Here is a 25,836-nt window from a genome sequence, read left to right on the forward strand (position 1 = left end):
ATTGTTTGTGTTTGTTTTTCTTTTGCATGTCTATTATTATTATTACCATTATATATTTCACATGCTTAGCAATAAATAACTTTTATAGTCAAACTGGTAGTAACTGGGTATATTTTTCCTTCTCTGCTTCTCTTTCCTCCCATGCTCTGCAGCAACGCTTCTTTTACCTAAGCTAAAGATCCCTGTGAAGCCCAAAAATACTGTGGGCTCTGCTCATCAAGAAGCCAAAGATTGGGATGTGCTGAGTTTAAAACACATAAGGGGATCAGCTTGTACAGGATGATTGACCCAGTTTGACTCAGACGTGCCCTTATGAACTGAATGCTGGCCCATGAGGGTATCAGCTGGACACCCAGCCAGATTCAGAGGGATTCTGTTCACCTGTGTGCTTGTGTCTGACTGCAGTTTATTGTTGCTCTGATGAACTGATTCTTGGCATATGAGGGTGTCAACCTGTCCATGCTGATCAACCCGGCCAGGTCAGGCGTGTCACATTAATTTGTGTGTGTTTGTGTGTATGACTGATTTGGTGACTGGAGGAACCCAGCCCCATTAAGACTGAGTCCTGCAAGATAGCTCCATTGGGGGTGAGGATTTACAGAAGGGAGATATACAGCTCCGTATAGAAACACAAGTAACACAAGCAGCACATTGACAGAATTACCAAGACCCTAGAAACGTATCCCTAATAAATGAGCTCACCCCAAAGTAATGGGCAAATATGGTAACAAGGGGATGAGGGCTCAAGTGGTATTCTCCTTCATCCTTCTGGTCAATGGAGGGGGCCCAGGCAGGAGCGTGTGCATCCTACAGATTAATGCATGGCTGCACAGGTGATATTCCCAGCAGGGATTTGTCTTCTTTGACCCTGGGATGATGTTTGAAGAAGAAGGATTGCTAGGAAGAGATGGGATCCACCTGATGAAGACAGGGAAGAGCATCTTTACAGACAGGTTCACTAACCTAGTGAGGAGGGCTTTAAACTAAGTTTGCTGGAGGATGGAGACTAAAGCCGTGAGGTAAGTGGGGAAGTGGGTGACCAGGAGGAAGTGCAAGCAGGAGGGGGCAACAGAGGAAGCATTCTCATTCTTCCTGATAAATCAGGGCAATCGGCTAGTTACCTTAGGTGCTTAGACACAAATGCATACTGGGAAACAAGCAGGTAGAATTGTAAGTCCTTTCACAGTCATGGAACTATGACATGATTGAAATAACAGAGACTTGGTGGCATAGCTCACATGACTGGAGCATGGTCATGGAAGGGTACAAACTATTCAGGAAGTTAAGGCAGTGGAGAAGAGAAGGAGGAGTTGCACTTTATGTAAAAGAGCCACATGATTGCTCAGAGCTCCAATATGAAACTGGAGATAGTCTCTGGGTTAGGGTCAGAGGGGAGAGCAACAAAGGTGATGTCGTGGTGGGGGTCTGCAATAGACCACCAGACCGAGAGGAAGTGGTGGATGAGACTCTCTTCAAACAGCTAGCAGAATTTTCCTGAACGTAGCCCCTGATTCTCATGGGGGACCTCAATCACCCTTATATCTTCTGGGATGGCACTACAGCACTGTGCAGGAAGTTTTTGGAGCGTGTTGGGGACAACTTCCTGGTCCAAGTGCTGGAGCAGCCAATTTAGGGCCATGCTTTTCTTCATCTGCTTCTCTCAAACAAGGAAAAATCGGTGGGGAATGTAGCAGTGGATGGCAACTTGGGCAACAGTGCCTGCAAGATGATTGAGTTCAGGATCCTGAGGAAAGAAGGGAAGGAGAGCAGCAGGACACTAGATGTCAGAAAAACAGACTTTAACTTGTTCGGGGAACTCATGAGCAGCATCACCTGGGAAGGCGGTCTGAGGAGGAGAGGAATCCAGGAGACCTGACTGTATTTTAAAGAAACCGTACTGAGGGCACAGGAACAAACCATCCTGATGTACAGGAAGAAAAGTAAGTATGGCAGAAAACCAGCTTGACTTTGCAGGGAAATCTTCAGTAAATTAAATCACAAAAAGGAAGCTTATAAGAAGTGGAAACTTGGACAGACAACTAGACAGGAATATAAGAGTATTGCTCAGGCATGCAGGAATGAAGTCAGGGAGACCAAAGTGCAACTGGAGTTGAAGCTAGCAAGGGACCTGAAGGGTAAAAATAAAGGTTTTTTCAACTATGTCAGTAACAAGAGGAAGATCAGGGAAAGTGTGGGTATCTTACTGAATGGGAGAGGCAACCTAGTGACAGAGGATGCAGAAAATGCTAAAGGACTCCATACCTGTTTCACCTCAGTCTTCACAGGCAAGGTCAGCTCCCAGAATACTGCACCCAGCAGCACAGCTTGGGGAGGAGGTGAGCAGTCAACTGTGGTAAAAGAACAGGTTAGGGACTATTTTGAAAAGCTGGACATATACAAGTCCATGGGGGTGGATAGGATAAATCCAAGAATACTGAGGGAGTTGGCTGATGTGACTGCAGAACCATTGGCCATCATCTTTGAAAACTCATGACAATCAAGAGAGGTCCAAGATGATTGGAAAAGGGCAAATATAATGCCCATACTTAAGAAAGGGAAAAGGAAGGATCCAGGGAACTACAGACTGGTCAGTATCACCTCAGTCCCTGGAAAAATCATGGAGCAGTTATCCAAGGAATCCATATCTAAGCATTTGGAGGAGAAGAAGGTGATTAGGAACAGTCAGCATGAATTCACCAAAAGTAAATCATGCCTGACCAACTTGATTGCCTTCTATGATGAAATGACTGGCTCTGTGGATGTGGGGGGACCTGAGGATCTGATGTACCTTGACTTTAGCAAGGCTTTTGATACAGTCTCTCAGGTGAGCTAAGGAAGTATGGGTTAGATGAATGGATTGTAATGTGGACAGAAAACTGACTGGATTATTGGGCTCAGAGGGTAGTAGTCAATGGCTCAATGTTTAGTTGACAGCCAGTATCAAATGGAGGGCCCCAGTGGTCAGTTCTGAGGAGGGTTTTGTTCAATATCTTCACCAATGACCTGGAAGATAGGATGAAGTACACCCTTAGCAAGTTTGCAGATGACACCAAGCTGGGGGGAGTAGTAGATATGCTAGAGGGTAGGGTTAGGATTCAGAGAGACCTGATGAATTGGAGAATTGGACCAAAAGAAATCTCATGAGGTTCCACAAGGACAAGTGCAAAGTTCTGCACTTAGAACAGAACAATCCCATGCACCAGTACAGGCTGTAGACTGACAGGCTGGGCAGCAGCTCTACAGAAAAGGACCTGGGAGTTACAGTGGACTATAAGCTGAATATGAGCCAGCAGAGTGCCCTTGTTGCCAAGAAGGATAACAGCATACTGGGCTGCATTGGTAGGAGTTAGTAAGGCTGTGCAAAATGGCACCGTTCCATTTCGTCTTGAGTTTCAATTGTTCGATGGAACACCGTTCCATTTTGAATTCCATTTCAAGTCAAAACAGCTGTTCCGTTCTGTTCCATCAAAACAGAAAAGCTGTTTTGATGCTGTTTCAACGTTTCGCTGGGGATGGGGAGTCAGCCCATCTAGATCGTGCCAGGGCAGGAGGCAGCCCAGGTGGGCTGCTTCCTCATCCCCCGCACTAGATAGCGTGGGGAGTGAGAGGCAGCCCAGCTGGGTTGCTTTCCCATCCGCCGTGCTAGATCATGCTGGGGGAGGGAGGCAGCCCAGCTGGCATGCTTTCCCATCCTCTGCGCTAGATCACACTAGGGGTGGGAGGCACCCCAGGTGGGCTGCTTCCCCAGCCCCCATGCTAGATCATGTGGGGGGCGAGAGACAGCCCAGCTGGGCTGCTTTCCCATCCCTGGTGCTAGATTGCACCTCCCGCCCATTGCGTAATCTAGTGCTGGGGATGGGAAAGTAGCCCAGCTGGGCTGCCTCACCGCCCCTGGCATGATCTAGCACTGGGGATGGGGATCTAGCGCAGGGGATGGGGAGTCAACCCAGCTGGACTGACTTCCCATCCCCAGCCTATGGTCGAAATGTTCCAACTTTCGAAACTTTTTGACTAGCCTCGTTTTGTTTTGAGGCTATTTCAACAGCCTTTGTTTCATTCTGATTTTGCTGTTTTGACCTGAAATTGGTCAAAACGGTGTTGAAACAAAATGGCCAGTAAAATTTTGCACAGCCGTAGGAGTTAGGGCTGTGTGAAGCTTCGGATGCTGATTCAGTTTGGAGGAGATTCGGCCCAATTCTGTGGCTGAATCTCCAAATCCAAATCTGAATTGAATCAGGAGACCAATTAAAAGGTCTGAACCTATTCAAAGCTCTCTGAATTGATTCAGAAAAGATTTGGAGAGCTTTGGAGATTCGAGTAGACCCGCTTGCTGCTGCAGGGAGCTGGATCCAGACTCTATGCTGGTAAGTAGGGGGCGGGGGAGGAGAGGACTGTAGGTGGGGGAAGGAGACAATGGGGAGACCCCTGCCAGGCCCCTTCACCTGACTGCTCCCCCAGCCCCCCTGAGCACCCCCTGACCCCCGCCCACTCTCCCAGCCCCCCTATGGCTCCCCCACCTGACCCCAGCTCCTGACTGCCAGGCAGGGGGAAATCCCTGCTACCCCCACATTACCCCACACTGCATGCAGGGGCTCTGTTATGAGCCCCTGACTCCCACTTGCTCTCCTAGCTCCCACCATGGCTGTCTCCCCACCCCAGCTCCTGGCTCTTAAAAAAAAAAAGCCCCAGAATCACTGGCTGCTGCAGCAGCTGTTGGGGCTTCTGGGGGATCATGGCAGAGTGCCTCACGCATTGTGCGGTAGTGGGGGGCAATGAGAATCTGCCCCCCCCCCCACCTGGCAGCAGCCAGTGAACTCAGGGTTTTTTTTTTTCAAAGAGCTGGGAGCTGAGGCCAGGTGGGGCATTCGGAATTGGCTGAATCTGAATCTGAAGTGAATACTAGCCAATTCACACAGGTCTAGTAGGAGTGTTGCCAATAAATCAAGGGAAGTGATTATTCCCTTCTGTTTAGTACTGGTGAGGCAACATCTGGAGTTCTGTGTCCAGTTTTGGGTACCTCAATACAGAAAGGATGTGGACAAATTGAAGGGAATCCAGCGAAGGGCAATAAAAATGGTTAGGGGGCTGGGGCAGATGACTTCTGAGGAGAGCCTGAGGGAACTGGGATTATTTAGTCTGCAGAAGAGAAGGTTTGGGGGAGTTGATAGCAGCCTTTAACTATCTGAAGGCAGGTTCCAAAAATGATGGAGCTAGACTGTTCTCAGTTGTGCCAGATGACAGAGCAAGGAGCAATGTTCTCAAGTCATAGAAGGGGAAGCTTGGGTTCAATATTAGGAAAATCCTTCTTACTAAGAGAGTAGTAAAACACTGAAACAGGTTACTCAGAGATGCTGTGAAATCTCCATCCTTTGAGGTTTTTAAGACCTGGCTAGACAAAGCCTTGGGTGGAATGATCTAGTTGGGGATGGTCCTGCTTTGAGCAGAGGGTTGGACTGGATGACCTCCTGAGGTCCCTTCCAACCCTAATTTTCTATGATTCTAGGAAAATCTTGCTCAGTTTTCACTTCCTATCTTAACCTTCTATAATTTTTTGAAGCTCCAAAACAACATTTTGGTATTTCATTTAAACATAAAACCTTGGCATCTTAAATAGCTACAATTTTAAGTTAATTACAAATTATTTCAATAACCATACAAGTACCCCCTACAGTTATACATAATATTTAGTTGTTCAAAGAAACTGTGACATTCAAAGGTTAGGAAATGCTATGAAGGTTGTAAAAAATTAAGTAGTTCCCAACAGGTGGTTGCACCTGTGCCTATGGAGTTCCATTCAACCATCTCGAGTAGAGGGAAAGCATGAGTCCTTGGTGACTCACAGGGACAGGTGGTGAAGTGAAAGCAGTGGCTTTGGCTTAACCATCAAATCTTTTGGAAACTACTACTAACAGTACACACACGTATTTTCTTTGTGATCAGCTCTGTCATCCCATAACTTGCTGTTGGCTAACAAATTCAAATATTTGTTCTTGATGCCCTGCTGATTCATTGGCATGTGAGCTATACTCAAGAGTTTATTTTCTTCTGGTACTGGCCCAGTAAGGAATAAAGTAGTACTAGCCTTGCTCCATTTTTTGCCATTGTACTTGAAAATAGAAAGTAGAAACAAATTTAATGATGGATCAAAGAGCCATTCCAACATGGCTTTTTGTTACTAGACTGAATCAAACTGAAACTGACAGCAAAGAGATTGTTCCCTTTCTCATTATCAACCTTTTCTTTCCATGGCATTCCCTGGGATGTCTTTTTTACTTTTTCTATCTTGTATATTAAGACTTAAAGGATTTCCTTTCCTTTTACTGGAAAAGGAAGAATTTGTTACACTGAATATAGATAATTTTTGGTATTCACTGTCAGGAGAAGGTCACTGAGACAAATACTTGGCTTTATTTTAAAATGCTTTACACAATATTTCAACTATTGCTAACATTTTTAGGTAAATTGTAGTAATGATAATGGTAACTGAGTCTTGGATTTTGGGATATAAAATGGCTGCCTGTGGAGGAGGGGAGGCAAACAAGAAACATTTCTGTTTCTAGAAGTAACTGGTGTATTATAGGACTTTTGGCATTCCTCAGAAACCATGGGAGTTTCTGAAATAGGATAATGAAGTAGATGAGCCCTCAATCTGATCTGATTTGGTCTGATCTGGCAGTTAGTATGCTGAGTGAGCATATGGGCTAGATGGTATAGGTAGACAAATACATTATACCAAATTTAAAAGCAGAGGGGGTGTAGACTTGCCAAGTTTCCATTTATCCCTCAACAACTGGAAGCTAAATTGAAGTAGTTTACCCCTGACAAAAATAAACTTCTAATTTACAGTGTTTTAGATTTCCTTAACAACTATGGGACTCAGTAATCCTTTTGATAATTCTTCCAGGAAGCACATAGTTGTGTCTCATTCCTCCTTCCCAGATTTTTATGTGGTCCCAGTTAGCTGTTCAGAAATTTTTGATGAACAGTTTCTCCCCCCGCCCCACCAAAAATTATCAATTTTCAAAACCCAGAACTGTTAACAAAGCAGGGTTCATCTAGATGAATCTCCTAACTCAGAGACATTTTGAGGAAAAAAAAGTTTTGAAATTGTTGTAGTGTCCCATTTCAGTAAATGTTTTTAATTTTAAAATCTTGGTAAATACACAGAAAGCAGTCAACATCAGACAAAAAATATTTCAATAGTATTTAATTAAAGGTTTCAATGGACATGGAAACTGACTTAGGGGGGAGATTTTTGGTTTATGGGATCTTTCAAGATTTTGACTGTTTTGTTCTGCTTCAGGAGGTAAAAAATAAAATGGATAATGGCATCTCCAACCCCATTTGGTCACTCTTCTTCTGAAGGATCCTTGTTATGGAGTTATCCTGGCCATATGGTTCCCAAATCCAGATGGGTCTTTTGATATAACAAAAAGAATGAGAAGTACCTGGCTCCCTTCAAAATCCAGTGGGAGAAGATGAGTACTTCTGCTTCCACTGAGCACAGAGCATTCATCAGTGACTTGGACGAGGGTGTAAAAAGCACCCTGTTCAAATTCACAGACACTTAGATGTGGGGAGAAGTGGGCATGCTAGAAGGGAGGAATAGGCTGCAATTGGACCTAGACAGATTACAGGGGTGGGCAAATAAGAGCAGGATGGGTTTCAACACTGACAAGTGCAAGGTATTGCACCTGAGGAGAAAGAACCAGCAGCAGACCTACAGGCTGGGGAACTCCCTTCTCGTCAGTGCAGAGGCAGAAAAGGATCTTGGAGTCATTACTGATGCCAAAATGAACATGGGCCGACAGTGTGGGGACGCGGTCAGGAAGGCCAACTGCACCTTGTCATGCATCTACAGATGCATCTCGAGCAGGTCCAAGGAGGTGATCCTCCCCCTCTATGAGACACTGGTCAGGCCACAGTTGGAGTACTGCATCTAGTTCTGGGTGCCGCAGGCCCTATGAAGAGAGGCTAAGGGACCTGAACCTGTTCAGCCTCCACAAGAGAAGGCTGAGGAGGTATCTAGTGGCCATTTACAAACTAGTCAGGGGGGACCAGCAGGCATTGGGGGAGTCCCTGTTCCCCCAAGCACTACCAGGAGTAACAAGAAATAATGGTCACAAGCTGGCAGAGGAAAGATTTAGGCTAGATATCAGGAGGCACTACTTCACTGTCACGGCAGCTAGGATCTGGAACCAGCTTCCAAGAGAAGTGGTGCTGGCTTCTACCCTGGGGGTCTTTAAGAAGAGCCTGGATGAACACCTCACCGGGGTTGTTTGACCCCAGTACTCTTTTCTGCCATGGCAGGGGTCAGACTTGATGATCTGCTCAGGTCCCTTCTGACCCTACCAACTATGAAACTATGAAACTACTATGTGGGGTCCCAAAAGCTGGCATCATTTCTTAAATTGTGTGAAAACAAGTAACCGAAGTATTCAGTAACATACAATAAACAAGGCAAAGCTCTTGGTGGGTCAGTCACAATCGTGGTAAAAAAAACGAAGGTAAATATCAAATTCCTTTAAACTAAACTAGTTCCAAGACTTAGATATTGTCTTAAATTCTGTTAAAAATGTTAATTGCTTTTCTCCCAAGCCAATCCAAAATAAAGAACATTCTTCCTTTGGAACTTTAGATATAATACAGACAATTCTTACCACAATGTCTCTGAAACTTTCCCTAGAGTCAAATAAGATTTTTTATTGCTGCCTTGCCTTTTTAATCATGCTACTTTTTAGTTGTTTTAGTTCTAGATGTACGAAATACATAACCAAAAGTTTTGAAGTTATTAGAGGCAGATTGTTCATCTTGGGTTGTGTTTATAGACTTGAAGCCATTCCAGTTCTTCTAAATATCTTCAGAGCTAGAATTTCCAGGAAACTGTTCATTCATCGGTGATCCTTCATGATTAGGGATGATCACTCCCACGGGTCTAATAAAGGGTTGTAGATGAGTCAGCTAATGGCTAAGGCCAATCCTAGAGCTGCAGACTCTGGCAGACACCACAGGTGGTGGTTAAAGGGAGGGTCGAACTGCAGATTTCTCAGTTTTGTTTCCTTTCCTTCCATTTCTGTTGTTTTTCTTTCTTCAGGGCAAGATGGTTTTCCTCAAAGTAGCCCTGTCCCAGGCTGGTTTTTCTCAATTTGTGATGTCAGTGCCACACTTCTTAATGCTTGCCTTGAAGGTGTCTTTGAAGTGTTTCCTCTGGCCCTTGCATGTCCTTTGTCCTTGGCTGAGTTGGGAGTATAACAATTGTTTCGGTATACATATATCAAACATGCACACACAATGCCCTATCCACCACAGCTCATGTTCAATACTCAATGCTTCCATACTAACGGTGTTAGCATTAATAAGGACACTGGCATTTGTGCAATGACCCTCCCACTTTATGTTCCAAAGGTAGTGCTGGTGAAGGCATTCTAAGCTTTTTAGGTGGTTCCTGTAGGTCATCCAAGCTTCACAGCTGCAGAGAAGAGTTGGGTTTACCACAGCCTTATAGGAGCTTTGTTTGAGTTCTGATGTCATGATCATTGAACACATGATGATACAGTCTTCCAAAGGCATAGCTGGCACATCGGATCCTATACTGGATTTCCTCATCAATGTTGGCCTTCTTTGAAATATGGCTTCCAAGGGAAGGAAAGTGTTCAACGTTCTCCAGCTCTTGTCCGCCAATTAGGATCTTTGCCAAGGGAGTTAAGTGGCCTGAAGCAGGCTGGTGAAGCACCTTTGTTTTTCTGCCATTAAGGGTCAGTCCTAGGCATTGGTATGCTTGGGAGAAGCAGTTAAGCATCACTTGTAAGTCTTCCTCAATATGTACAACAACAACACAGTCATCAGCATACTAAAGTTTCACAATCAAGGCCAATGTAACTTTGTTTTTTGGCATGGAGGCAAGAAACATTGAAAAGGTTCCCATCCATCCTGTACTCCTGAGCTGTCTAATATAATGTCAGGTAATTTGGAACCAGTCATTTGGACAATTAGAACTAGGCTTTCATTCCATTATAAAGGGAACTCTTCAATATTTCTGTTCATTGGCTTTTCAAGTGAATACATAGTGTATTGATGCAGGTGGAATCAGTCCAAATGGAAACCATGGCTAGCCAAAAATGCACCGTAGCTCACATACGACAACCTTACCTCACCAGCAAAGGAACTCTGATAAGACAAGAGTCATCTAGTAACAATTCATTTTTGATGATCTACTTAAACATCATTGTGATGTGCTCTGCATGATTCAGTCTTTACATCTTAAGACTTCTCTAATAGCCCACCAGAGTAAGAGACATAGATACCATTCCCTTTCATCTGGTGCTGAGTCTAGGCTGTGCTTTTAATTTATTGTTATATTGCTTTGTGAAGAGAAATAATATTTCCATTAGAACTGTAACCAAAAAACCCCCAATTGAAATCAAGTCTTGTGCTAGGTACTGTAAAAACACTTAGACAGCTAGTCTCAAACAGGTTACACTCTAGGTAGTCAAGGAAGAAAAGAGTATGAGAAGAAACAGAGGTACAGAGAAGTAAAGTTACTTGCCATAATCACCTTAGCAGATGAATAGCTAAGCTAGGAATAGGCACCAGGTCACCTGATTCCTAGTCCTCTACCTGCTTAGACATCACAAAACTTCTCTAACATGTCAGCCCAAGAACTCATTGTGTATATGTTTATATTTTAAACATTCTTCTTTAAACACAGATTTATATGCATTATGATTCATAAATCAAATTATTATAGTAATGGCTGAGAAGTTTGAATGTTGTTTGGTAAGTCCACTAATGTTCATAATTATTTATCTTTAAGATAGTTTAAAATATGGCTACCTTTTTGTATCTGAGTGCAAAAGCACAGATTATTAATGGACAATAAGGAAACTTGTTATTCAGTATAATTTAAACCTAAAAATTTCAGTTTCGTTCTTAGCGGTGTCCAAAATTATGCAGCACCATTGCTCACTTCTTCCCTCCACTTATAAAACTTGAAAAAATAGGTGAGTTAACTGTGCCCTGCAAGTCAAAATATTTAGGATAACACACTAGAGAGAAGCATGAATTACAGACGTGAGGCATCTCTTCTGTGAATGTCTTGCCCTCAGATATAGAAACTGTGTGAAAAAGGTGAATCTCCTGATCTCAAATGGTATGGTGGTAAATGGTTCAAAAACTGACCTACATTTTGCTCAGACCTACAACTGTTAGTTACGGCCTCATCTGAGATCCCTGGAAGTCAATAAAAAGGCTTCCCTGAATTAAGGAGCTTGGGACTAAGTATAGACATTCAAAAAGCCTGAGGGCAAAATCAATCTTAAATTATGTAGTTTTCTGTAAGCAGTCTAGGTTAGATAAGTAGCAAACAGTATTCATGTTCACACCTTGGGAGGGGGCACACAAGCTGTCTTCACTGGCTGAGGCCTTCAAGTTGGGACTGCTCCTGCATGCCTCCTAGCATGTCCTGTGGGCTCCGTGGGCTGTCAGGGATTGCTGAGTGCCAGGGCCATCCTGATTGGCTGCCAGGCATAGGCAAGCACACCCCCACATCCCCCTTGCCTTAGTACTCTGAGACACTGTAGCTGCAGGCTGAAAAGCCTTGCAGCGTCCCAGATGCCCATGGCCTGGGTACCTGCAGGCAGTGGCCAAGCCTCAGAGGTCACAGGGTCGTTTCCATGCACACCCACTTCTGATGTTCTGCCCCCTCTTGCCCTGACCCACAAGAGACAAGCTGCTGGCACTGGCTCCTGCTAGGAGGGGTCCATGCTGGGGTCTGGGTGGTAGGGTGCCTGGCTCTGGCCACTGAGATGTGGTATGTGGGAGCCATAGTCAAGTGCCTTGGGGCTGTGCCCAAGCATGGGGGCATGCTGGTTCCCTGGCTGGGTGTGCAAGAACCAAGGTCAAACTCCATGAGGCAGTGGCTGAGCGCAGAGGTTCTCCTGAGCTCACTGTCAGGTGTGTGTGTACATCATGGGATGCTTCATGACAGGGTTCAAGGGCACAGCCTGGAGATATGGGTGCCTAGGTTTCAGGGCTTGTGCAGGGGACACAGATGCCTCCCTTCCACTCCCTCTCAGCCCCACAACCTGCAGATGACAGATGGCTGGATGGGAGGAGGTGGGGCTAGAGAGATGCTCCATGGTAGCTTGGCTCTGGGAGAGCTTGGGGGTGGGGCCCTCTGGGCACTTGGCTGAAGCAGCTGAGCATGGGCCAAGTGCTACAATGTGGAGGGGGTTGGGGGCTAAATTGCAGTGAGCTGTGAAGGAAGCTGAGATGCCAGAGGATAGCAATGCAACTTGAATCAGTCGGGGTCTGGTGCAGAAGTTCGATTCACTGGTCTAACTTAAATCGGTTAGATTTGAGTGCACATCAAACCAGTTCTATCTTAGCCCAGGTTCCATCATTTTTAGACCTGTCTGTGGGTGCGTCTACATGTGCATATTTACTGAATCACTGTGCAGTAAGGGTGCACATCTACACATATGCACACCCTTACTGCACAGTAAATATGGTGACTTAAGTTGACTTGCGTATAAATTTGATAACCTGCATGATGCGGGTTACCAAATTTATGCCTGATTAGTTACTGCACAGTAATGCATGTGTTGACAACTTACTGTGCAGTGACACTGTGTGTATTGACTGACTTGGGACTAACTTCAGTCCCAAGTCAGTCCACATACAATGTTACTGTGCTTTAACAAATGCACATGTAGACACCAGCCTAAAAACTGTAAACGCACATGTAGCTGCACCCTGTGTGCGTCAAACTTCTGAATAGTTATGGGTTTAGATCTATTTCTTATCACTTAGACTAGGTTTTGTGTAATGTCTGTACCTGACCTTGGATTAATCCCTTAATGATTGGTATAAATGCCTTGACTTGTATCTGAAAGTGAGTAATTTCCAACGTTTTTGTGGTTAAGTGCATGTAAATTCCCAGAAACATTCACATACATTTAGAAACAAACACAGGAAAAGAAGCCAAAAAGCAGGGTGACTGCTTGGAACGCTCTGACCAGCCCCAATTTCAAAATTAGTAGTTCTTATCCCATTGGATCCCTGTGGTTTTGATAGCAAAATACTGAACAGTGAAATCCTCTTCCTCTGACTGGAACCAAGCATTCTTACACAGATAGCATTATTTCTGTCTGCATTAAATAAGACTCAGAAGACAGTGATTAAAGTAGCACTTGTGATGACTGCAGATAAATAGGTATAGAAATACATGCATGCACAAATGAGCCCCTACAGGCATGTCTGGTCTGTGTACATGTATACATATTTATAAATAGATGTATATAATGTATAGATACCTCCTACATTTTGTTGTGTATGCACCCCTAAAGCATCCTTATCTTTTTTACTCTATAGTCCATATCAGAGTTTTCCAGTTCTGTTGGCTATGGCTTCCACATTTTTATCTTCAGAATGCTAAGGACCAATTCTAAGAAAAGTATGTAACGATGAAAGACGCTATAAAAAAAATTAAGAAAAACAATGTTCCAGGAAGAAACTGAGAAAATGAATTGTTCCAGGCCATTTCCTATATTTCTGGCACTAGAGTGATAAACTGTCCATAATAGACTTCATGATTATAAAACAATGTCAGTAATGTCAGACACATCTGTCTTCTAAAATTATTGCCGTGACACACACAGAATCATGCATGCAACAATCAGACTATATTTGTAAACAATAAATAGTAAGACATTAACAGTACAAGTTAAGATGATTTTAAAGTATCATATTACTTTAAAGCAGGCACGTCTACATGTGACACTACATTGCCATAGCAGTGAACTACAGCAATGTAGCGTCAGCGGGCGCAAACTGTCATGCTGCAGCTGCACCGCCACAGCAATATGCTAGGGCGATGTAGGGGCTAAAATAACTTCACCACTGTCATGGTGCAGCATGGGCTGTTATTGTACCATCATTTAGTACTTCCAAAAGTGCTTTTGGAAGTACTAAATGATGGCACAATAACAACGGCACTGTAGGGGCACATGTAGCATGCACCCAGCAAGTATTTAATGAAAGACCTTACATCTGTTTATGTTCCTAAATAAGATCAGTGAAAACGTAGGCAAGTGTAAAGTGTCACTTATACCTAACAACACTGTAAATTATTACTAAAATATTATTAAATCAGACAGGAATTTAGAGCCACTTCATGCCTGCTCATTTGCACTCACACATTGTGTGTTGTAAGTAAAAAAAGATCAATACCACCTGTCCCCTAGCCCCATGCACAGGAAGGGAGAGAGTGGCTTCACAGAATTTTTTTCTTGCTCCTCATGTTGTCAATGTTCCCGGCCACAAGGGAAAAAAGCCAAATGCCTTGTCCCTTCACTGAACAGTCATAATTTAACCCTTAGAGAGTACTCTTTCCAGTAATGCTAAATTCATTTGTCACTTGTCTTTCATATGAAACTGATTTCACCTAATAAGGTTTTTCCAGTTTGCATCCATCCATGTACAGTGCTATACATTCACAGCCAATAAATCATGAAGTACCATATAAAGGATAAAACGTTATGCATTTAAAAATGTTGCCACAACTTTTGAATGTTGTGCATCTTTTTACCATTCTGTTTCCTGGTGACTCATTTTTTTTCTAGAGCACAAGATAAATTCTGTTGTAAGGAGTCATTGGTGCCATTCCCCTCCCTGAGGTGTCACTGATATGAAATCAGCCAAGCAAGCAATAAACTCGAGCCAGGTGAGCCTATGGGAACATCCACCAGACAACAATAGTAAGGTAGTAGTTCCAACATGATTACTCATTCTTGACCTTTCTAGTGCTTTAATGATGAGAACATGTGATTGTTAAACAGCAGACTTCATGAGCCCCATTTCCTCTGATGCTGCTCTCGGAGACACACCAGACACTGTATGTGCTTGCTAGTTTCTTTGTGCTTTGTCTTTGGCTGGAGATGGAGTGTGAAGGAGAGTTCACCTTTGTCTCAGTGCTTCCTCACATGGGTTGGAGACAGAGCTGCAGTCCCCACACTCTTGTCTGAATGTAGGGACTGCTTCATGAAACCGCACCTTGGAGCAGTAGCCACTCTGAAAAGGGCACAGACTACCAGGGAGAAAAGGGATCTATCAGTTTGCCCCAGGATTACCAACTGAATCCTCTCGGTGAGGTTGTGTTTCAGGCATGCCAGTGCTTCAGCAGGGCCAGTGTGGGCAGGGTGGTTCCTCACTGATCCATGCACAAGTTTAGTTAAAATGTAATGTTAAGATGACGTGCTTTCCCTTTCAGTCTTTCTTTGTAAATACAACTCTAAAAATCCCATGTTTCCTTTTCCAGACAGAGATAAGATAGTGCCATTCCTCAAATAAGCTTCCATATATTCTGATGACTTTTAACTCCTATCAACAAATGAGCATGAGTTTTCTTGAAGTGATATCAGTAAACTCAGACATGTAAGTGAGAGCAAGGCGAGAGTGGTGCTGGAATGCAACACCAAGTCCATGGTAATGATAAAGACATTTTTCAGCTACTGTAATAAAGTGCTTTTTGATGGAAAACTAGGAGCTTGTAGCAGCAGACAGAGTCCAGCCACATATTTCAGCACACAGAAAGAACACTGAAGTTGAATCTGCCAGAAGGTCCCATGCAGCCATTTCCAAATCAAAATAGAAACATTAAAAATACTCAGGTTTCTATTGAAAGTTTTCCACCAAAATCATCAATCTATAACCAATTATGTTTGGTTCTCTATTTTTAACTTGATTGAAAATTCACTGTTTTTCTATGGAAAACTTGAATGAAAACAAGAAAAAAAAATTCCCAGGAATTTTCTATGGAAAAAAACCCTCCATTTTCCAACCAGCTCTGTTGTACATAGTATTCTTACCATCTGTAAAGCAATTCCCTTCAGTTATCTTGGTGGTACCCCTGTTTCTCCTGCTCTCTTGCTGTTGCATACTGTAGGAGGTTTTTTCTTTCTGTCTTTTTGTGCTAAAATCCTTGTCTTTGTTATGGGGCATTTTGTGGCTGTGGTGGGCAGGAACAGCCAGAATGGATATTCTTGTGAGGTCTTTTTGGATCACATGGAAACTAGTTATGACTGCAGACTAGGTTCAGGTACTCAGGAGGCCCCTTTCAGTTCTGTGTTCCCAAAGTGGGAGATATACCTTTACTTTAGCAATATATTAATTCTTTATATTTTTCTTTGAAAAGTACACCGCAAAAGCTTCTTTTCTTGAACCAAATTTTAGTGCCTTTTCTGGCCTTGCTTTATGCTGCTCGTGTGTTGCAGGATGTTAAACTCATAAACTTAAGATATGAGATACCATACTTAAGTACACATGCATTCCTAGCCATACAAATGGAAGCAATATATATCCGTGCAAGATTTTCACAATTCCAGCTGAATTCATATTTAATAAACCAAAGCATGTTAGAAACCAGTAACTGAAAATCTACAAGGAGCCCCAGGGAGGTTCTTTTCCCCACCACTGGTGCTGATGAGCAACTCAGTTTTCCCTTACAAAGTTCACTCTTTAGTCTGCCAAAAGGATTCTGGCAAGCACTTCTTATGTGAAACAGACAGTCTGTAATTAAACACTTGTAGATGGCTGAATTCAGTGAGTTATGAATGCTTTGGGAAATATAAACAATCCTCCAACAAGAATTGCTTCCATAATTTGATTTAACAAATAGAATGGATTTTAAATACATTTTAATAAAATCTATATGATAACACAGCCACACTTCTCTCTTATTAAAAGGTTATTATGAAAGTGCTGTTCTTCCACTATGTATTTTAAAGCAGTGAGTAGTTGGTATAAAATAAAAATTCTTTACATGCCTGTCAGAATAAAGAAGAGTTCATGTGGCCCATAGCAGAGCTCAGACCACAGACCAGGAGTGAAACCTGTAGAACATACCAATAATTGTTTTCAGAGGCTGGGTCTGAAAATTTGCTTTTTTTCCCAGAAGTAATAACATTTCTCATCACTCATTACCTCAATTTTTGAGTGACCCATCTATTGCCACTATTGAGCTTTTGATCATTGGAACAAGTTGATTTTTGCTGGGTTTGGATGGGGGTTGATGAATGGGTATTTTTCCTCCGTGGTTTTATCCTGTACTCCAGAACCAAAGCTTTCATAACATGAATAAAAAATATTGACTCTAGCTTCAGAGATGCTCTTCTACACAATGGCAGGCTTGATGCAGAATCTAGCCCATTTAGTTGGAGGAAATGGGGCATAATGCACCCAAACTATAACTCCCGCATAGCACATAACCTGTCAAAGGGACACAGAAAAATACTCAAATAAAACAAAATCAAACATTTGGATTTGGTAATGTTTAACATTTAATTTTAGTTGATAACCAAACATCCTGACATTTTTGAACCAGAAGTTTTCTAAACTCTCTGTTCTGTGACAAAGTTGGACATTTCATCCTGTTCAGGATGAAAACAGATTCCCTTTGTCATGGGCATTCCAATTTTCAGCCATTTCTAGGGAACAACAAAACCAAAAAGAAAGACTTGAAAGAAAAAAAGTGACCTATTTCTGCACCCAAGGTAAATAATACACAAGAAATCTTTGAGCTGGGCTGCTTGCATCTGTCATAATCACTTTATCTACTAGTAGTAGCAATAATTATAAAGATAAACATTCAAAACAAAGAACTATGCAAAGTCAGTCATAGAAACAGTAACAGTCTCTTTGCTTATGAGGGAGAGACCCAACTTTGGGGGTGCCTAGAGACATGCTCATTTGTGTTCTAATTAGAGATTAATCAAATCTGCTCCATGTTCTAATTAGAATGCTCCAGCATCACCTCACCATCACATGAATTAAGCCCCCCCTTCCTCTCCCCACACTTCAAAATGGCCATGGGGGCACTTTATCTAAATCTCATTGAATGAGCTTTAGATAAAGTATCCTGTGGCCATTTTGAAATGTGGGTTGTGGGGAATGGGGGCACTTAATACACATGATGGTAAGCCATTTTAATTAGAGTGGCTGTCCAGGAACCACTCTAATTAAATTGCCGCCCCCAGCCCCTGAATACATGTATAAGCAGCCCTAGGGTATGTGTAGATGAAACAGGGGTCCTAAATTGAAGCAGTGGGTTTAATTTAGGATCCTTTAAATCCCCATGTCATGCACACACCTGCACATGCTTACCTGCGTCTCCAGCAGTGGGGAGAGGAGGGCGAGCTGCTGGTGGGTGGAGTAGTCCCTGGGCTGCGGAGGGGAGGCTCGTGCTTCTCCCCGTAGCAGCAGCAGCAGCCCCCTCCCAAGGCGGCACCCACCTGCAGGCACCTGGCTCAGGCAGTCCTGGGGGGCACCACAGCCGCAAAGGGAAGCACCAGGCCCCCATGCAGCTCAGGCAGGCAGGCTTCAGGGGGGCGAAAAAAAAGATCAGGCTTGGCATTTTCAGGGCAGAGTCTGCCTTTCTGGGCTGCTGCCAGGCTGTCTGCAGGGCTTTCTGCAGAGCCCCTGAGCTACACAGAGCCCAGCGCTTCACTCCGTGGCTGTAGGGGCCTCAAGATATTTAAAGTGGATTACGCCACCGAATTTGTTACAGCGACCGTAATTAATGCGCAATACGTCACCGACGTGTGCAAATACCGACACTATTAAGCAGTGCAAAAGCATTTTGCCCGCTTTCAAGTGTTGTGCACACAAGCCCCTCATCTCGTGTACACACGGCCCTAGTTACCAGTTGCAAACACACCCTGAATTTTGAAGAAGTTTGACTATGGATCTATGTTTTGTAGCTGAGTCTCATCCTAATATTTTTACATGAGGCACATGGGAATGACAAGCAACTTACACTGTCATATTTCACAAACCAAGTTTATATTTCATACCATTTAGATGCACCAAGAAAAAAAAGGACAAAAGTGCTTTTATGTTGCTTTTATGCTCTCCTGATTCTGTAGCTGCAAGGGCCTAAATATATCCCTGCAATTAGGGAAAACAGCTCAAGGTTGCTCTAATTATACCTCCACCCAGAACTGACTGTGTGCTGTTCTGCAGCCAGCAGAGACTGAATTCTAATATCATCACCCTGAATATTCTGCCCCCATTCTGTGTTAAGGCTTATGAGGTGTCCTACATGGGACAACCCTGTTACTAACCTCTCCAGCAATTGTTATGGTGTTTATAGTGCCTGTACATCAGTAGTGGTGCACTTAGGGGCCAGAGCATAGGCAAGAATCTCTCCACTTTCCTTTGTCACAGGTCTTTCCACAGCAATGGCTAAAAGCATTTTAAACTAAACAGTATTCAGGAAAACCTAAGATAGGAAACAAAATAGATTATATGTGGCACAAACAAAGAACAGGATTTGTAGGAGGGGGCATTCACATTTTTTCATTGCTCGCTCTCTAAGCCTCTTTTGGGTGGATGCCTACACCAAGTTTTAAAGTCCTCATCTCTGCACGTCAGCCTCATAGAGAATTGCAGACAAAGGCATAGCAATGCAGTCAGGTGACCAGGATGGCTGTGACACATCCTGGTCACCTGGTCACCCCAATGGTGACATAAGTTATTTTCTGCACCTACCCCAATTCCACGCCAAGAGTAGGTGCCCCGGGCACTGTACCCTGGTAACACTACTGATTGCAGGCCCTAAGAGGAGGATGTCAAAAAAAACATTTAAGCATATTATCATCACTGCTGGATTTATATTTATTATATTTACTTCCATCCTTTGTTGAACATTACAGTGTTAGGCCCCTTTATGTCTTTCATTTGTGAGGAGCAAGGATTTCTTAGGGTGATATCTTTTATTGAATCAACTGTATAGCTGGGATGGTGTTAGACAATTCTTGAATGCAAGATGTTGTTCAAAAGCTTGTCTAATTCTATCCCAACAAAACAGTTGGTCCAATAAAAGATACCGCCCTAAGAAATCCTTATCACCCTAACCATTTGAAAGATTAAGAGTCTGTATTTTTATTATACTCTACTTGTATTTGTTTTGTAATGAACCTGTGGTGCAGGCAGCATCCCCTCTGAGCTGTGCGGCATGTGTGGCCTCACAGGCATGCTCATGCTACACTGCCAGGCACACCTGCACAACTGTGCACGCCACACATCTTAGAGGGAATGGTGGGTACAGCATATTGAACACTTTGGTGAGTGCTGGTGTGGGAACCCTCTAAACACTGAAAAATATTACTAATAATGATTGCTGTGTGAAAGCGTTGTTGGTTGTATCCATGTTGGCCTAAGGAAGTAGGCACACAAGGTTCTTTTATTTGACCAACTAAATAGGTGGAAAAAATGTTCTTTGCAAGCACAAACACCCTTCTTCAGGCATAGGGAGAGTCTGTTGGTATTTGTGTGCTCTCCTGGGTAGAATAGAAGTCAATATGCAAAATGCAGGTCTGTGAAAATGCAAATATGTGGCAGTGAGGATCAGAGGGAATGGGACACAATAGGTGAGAGACAGGTAGGTGGGAAGGGAGGGAAGAATGTTGACCTGGTGATAGAATGTAGCTGGTAAAATGCAGACAGGTTACCTGCAATATCAGATGGCAGGCAGGTTATAATGTGCCATAAATCCAAAGTCTATAGTTAGTCCATGATTTTTTGTATCCAGTAGATTTATAAAGTGAAGTTAGTGGACTTGTCTACAAAAGGTGTCTTGTAGATTCCCTTTGAGGATTAGAACTGAGAGAGTTGTTTTCTTGTGGGAAGTGAGCACCCACAGGTACTTGGATATTTTTGCCTTTGATAGATTTTCAATGTGTATTCATTCTGGTACGCAGTTGTTGTTTGGTTTCTCCTACATATTTTCCATCAAGGCATGTGGTGCACTGGATGAGATAAATTACATTTCTGGAGGTGCAGGTATAAGACCCAGGAACAGTGATGGTTCTGTTGTGGGGTGTAGTTATTGTGGGAGTGGTGGAGATGTGTTGGCAGGTTTTACATTTTTTGTCATGGCACGGTCTGGATCCATTCAGTATGCTTTGGGCCATAGGAAGTTTGCTTCTGGTGTTGTGATTGGTGAGGTTTGGTGCTTGGTTAAAGGCAAGCATAGGTGGCTCTGGAGAGATCTCTTTAAGAATTGGGTCCTCTTTTAATATGTGTTGCAATTGTTTGAGGATTTTCTGTGTAATTTCTAGGGAAGAATGGTATGTCATAACCAATGGCATGTGATTCATGGGGTTTTTCTTTTTGTACTGCACTGACCTGCATGTTGTTCTTTGGCAGAAGCCCCAGTGAGTAATGGGATCCTCCCAAACATTTGGGGAAAAAACTCTGCCATCTCCCACTCATCATATATATATATATATCATACAGTGTAGTTTATTAAAATTTTACAATGTTAGAACTCAAACCATAATAAAATTATGAGGTATAAAAACCAGTGGACTGATCTGCAAGCCCTACCCATCTGTACAGACATTACACATATGTGCAATCCCACTAGAATTATTTAGACTAGTTCGATTGTTAAGGGTTTGCAGAATCAGTCCCTGTATAAGTGTACTAAAGTATACAGTGTAGATTAAAGTAACCTATTTCCATTATGAATGAGATTCTTAATTTGCAAAACATGGGATTAATGTAACTGTATCCCTGCCATCATGAAGTTCAGTTTACAGTATAACAGATCTGAGCTTGGAATGTGAAATTTAACATCCCTATTAAACTAACGTTTAAAGAAAAGCAGTCACACAGTATTTCTGGATATAACAAAGCCTGGTATTACATGTTTCTATCCACTCTGCCCAAGAGTCCTGCTTCTTGTCTCAGGGAAAGAACAAAGAGAAACAAACAAAGCCTTTTTGAAGTCTGAAGCAGCAGGTGAACAATGGTGTGTGACAAGGGAGAGGACTGGTGAATCTGGCCACAACACAGCCTGTTCCCAAAGAAACAAAATAGCTTGAGAGCAGCTCAGTGAAAAATGACTGAAGAGAGACTACAAGGGGGTCAGAGGGGCGGGACAGGGTGTTTCTTTGAGCTCTCATTTTCTGCACAGCTTCTGAAGCAAGGAAAAATGTAAATGAACACTTGATGAGGGGCAAGATTTTCCACCTCTCCTGGGAAATGGGGAGAAATGGAGCTTGAACTGTTTGCTTGAAAACGTGGCTTCTATAAAGCAGCAGAGAAAACTTTTCAAGGGGTGAACTGAAGTTGTGATGGATGGTTTGTGGTGGTGACCTTTCAGTGGAGAGCAGGAGGGGGATGTTTTTGAATTTCAAGTTCATGGAAAAATCTTATAAAGGAAGGAAGAGGGTGGTAAACATGAATATGAATATTTCTCAGGGGGACTGAACTGCAATGCAAAGCCTAGACATGTGACTGAAGACAACCAGGCAGACAAACTGTAAATACATGTAATCATGAGAAGTTGGCCTGATATAAATGACCTTAGGAATTTGAAAGGGAACAGAAAATTTAAAGTGTTGAGCCCAAGTCCTGAAGAAATTGTTATATACTGGACTGAGTATTATTATTTATATTATCGTAGATTTCATTGCAAAGCCATAGAGCCATTATGGTCATCAATTCTGACCTCCTGCATAAGATAGGCCATGATGTTTCACCCAGTGATTCCTACATCAAATCCAACAATTTACAGTGGAGTCTGTGTTTTAGAATGGCAGTTAGGCTTAATTTAAGGACTCCAAGTGATATAGCGCTGAGCAATTCCTTGGATAATCAGTGCCAATGACTGACTACCTTCACAATTAAAAGTCATTATCTCATTTCCAATATGAACTTTATAGACGTCAGTTTCCAGCCAATGAATCTTGCTATGCTTTTGATTGCTGGATTAAAATGCCTTCAGTTTCAGATCTGGTGGGCACATCTACATGAGAAACTAACAGTGCAGTAGCCTAATAACACTGTGCCACACAAAAACCACGCTAATATGCAATTGCACAGTAGTATTAGGCTACTGCACAGTAAGCATCACTAAAAACCTGTGAGCTGGCGCTACTGTGCAGTAGCACGAATTACTGCACATTGATTTAGTACGTGGTTAACCAAGTACTAAACTTAATGCACAGTAACTACGGTGCAATAATGAACATGTAGGCATGCCCATTATATACAGAACCATGCCCTGTTGACAAGTGTGTAGTCCCTGTCGTCTTTCATATTCCATCCTGGAGGAATAAATACCAGAACACAACTTACTGTGGGAGTTTCCAGATAACTCAACTCACAATGATATTAAGAGTTAAGCATATTGTATATTTGGCTTAATATGGAGATTCAGTGGACTTAAAAAGATGATGATTTAATTGTAAAAATACTGTAGTTTTTAGAGACCTTGCTTATATATAAATGTGGAATACCCTGATTATCAGGGTATGTCACTGTAACTGTAACTGGAATGAGTTTTGAAGTATGCCCAATGTATATGGAACAATTTAACTTTCTTTTTTTTAACTCCAGGGTATTTTATCGATGTTTTATCTCCTCCCTATTCCAAAGACACAATATGCGTGAGTGTATGTGTTCTCTAGGCATGCTGTTTGCAGTTCATATTCAAAAAAAAAAGAGGGAAAAGGGTGGAAAAAATAAAATTGTGCAAAACTTGGTGGTATCAGTTTGCAGCCTGAATCAAAATTTTATACTTTCTATTTCACTTTTCACAGGTTTTAACCTCTGAATTTTGCATTCATGTTTACTGGAAAATACACAGAAAACTTACATCTTGTACAGTTTGGGGGGAAAATTACTGTATGCAAAATCAGAAATATGCCTATGTTCACTCAAAATACATCTGGGCTGACTTGAAATTCATCTCAGGCACATGCCAAAGATAGCAAGAAAACATTTTCATCATTCTAGGCCCAATTTTCAGTTTTGTGAAACTGAATGCAAAGATTTTCATGTGAGTTTTGTTCTGAGTGTTCAGGACTTCTATTGGCATCAGAAGGCTATGTTAGATCAGAGAGTAGTATATTTGGTCTTGGTCTGTAAAAATGTCTACTTTAAACATAAAGAGCTTGGCAAAGAGTTATCACTGAATCTCTTTTTAGAAGCAGACAATGCATTACATCGATCTATAGCTCCATGCACACAATGATAAATAAATATACCACTTGGAGCAATTTGAACCTAGTATACAGCATCATAGTATTAAATGCCCACAGCTGGTGAGAAATAAAGCATAAAAATAAAATATAACGAGGCTATTGAAATGAAGCAATGAAAAGAGTAGGGATAAAACTATAGTGTTAATGATAGTGGTAAAATAACCATTCTTCTGAGGACCTATGAATCAGTAACTCTGAAACGGTTTACACTGTGTGGGTGTAAGAATCTTTGAGGGATTTTTTTTTGTTACTAACAAGGATTTCCGCTCTATGGATTTCATTATTGGAACTGCCCCCTGCAGGAACTTTTCATTATTCACCCCTGAGTACCCACTAGAAGATCTTCCCATCAGCATGTTACCCATTGTAAATTTTCACATAGAATGAACTGTGGGGGATGGGGAGAAAGACTTTCTTTACAGAAGGTAAGCTCTCCAAATTCCACAGGCTCACAATGTACAGAGACAGTGTGTGAGAATCAGTTTCATGTATGATACAGGATGACCCAATTTAATGAGATAAATATAGTGACAAAGCATTCCAGATCACTGAGTAAAGACAGCTTGTTTTCATTTGTTTACAATTTCTCCTAAATGTTCTTCTTCCAGGCCTGTTTTCATGTCTAACATGACAAAAAGGCCTGTCACAAAACAACATTCATTATATAGCCTCATGGCTGGCCTAACGTCATGCTTTGGCAGAATTGTTCCAGAAATGGAAATGTAGAAAAAGGCCTGGAAGCCATTTCAGAAGAGGAACAGGCCATTCATCCCAAAGATACTAACCCTTTGTTGATTTTGGAAACAGGTGGAGGCACAGTATTAGCACGCTGGTTTAACATTCTGTCTATATCCATTGATTCTCCCTGTTACACATTCACCTTAATTAGACAGGAACATGGAGAAAAGTATTTAATGACTGCAACTTTACTGAGTCAGGATTGTATCATCACAAGGACAGGACAGGATTTCCTCTAGAAAAACATCTGTGGTGGCTCTCTCATGAATACCTTGGATAACCAGGTGTTACTGTTATGCATCATCTTTCAAATTCTTTTTCTCAGTTCACAAACATATTTTGGTTCTTGGGAAGATAGGCTGCATTGTTTGTTTGGGGTTTTTGCAAGAATTTTGTGTAGACAGAGGTTCAAGAAAGAGGATTTTATGCAAGCAGCAGGAGAGTTTGCCCTCTGCCTTGGACTTTGATTAGACTTAATTTTTGAGGTGGTGCTGCTCCCTGGAAGCCAGGTATTGGTTTTGGGCTGAAATTCCTGGAAGAAAAGATTTCTCTGCATGCTGCCTGACCTCCTCATTTCCAGACTGATGTAAGCAGGTAAACTACTTGGTATACACAAAAGTCCCCATCACTGATTTCTCCTCTACTGGAAAGCTGACCTGCAATGCCTCAGACATCTGCTACTAATCACTGACTATTAAGCAGGGATGACTGACACTGATGTCAGAAAAAAGCAGGCATCAATATTCACTATGGAGTTAGTCCCTTTCTCAGTTAGAAATCATTTATGCATTTCTCCCAATTTCTTCAGATGAACTTGACATTTGGAATGATTTGTTAGGTACTCTGGCAGAAGAATTGTCAGTCTGTCACTATTCACAATGATGGCTCAATAGTCATTTTTGTAGTTGGTCACCTAAATCACGTGATCTTATTTCTGTTGTCTGGATGGACGACTGAAATAGTCTAAATGCATCCTTGGCAGGAATTTTCAAATGACAAATATTTGAGGTAAAATTCAAATAATTTGCATGATTAGCAGACATTTTTC

The sequence above is a fragment of the Alligator sinensis genome, unplaced genomic scaffold, assembly GCF_000455745.1.
Source record: "Alligator sinensis unplaced genomic scaffold, ASM45574v1 scaffold262_1, whole genome shotgun sequence".
In the NCBI taxonomy this organism is placed as follows: Eukaryota; Metazoa; Chordata; order Crocodylia; family Alligatoridae; genus Alligator; species Alligator sinensis.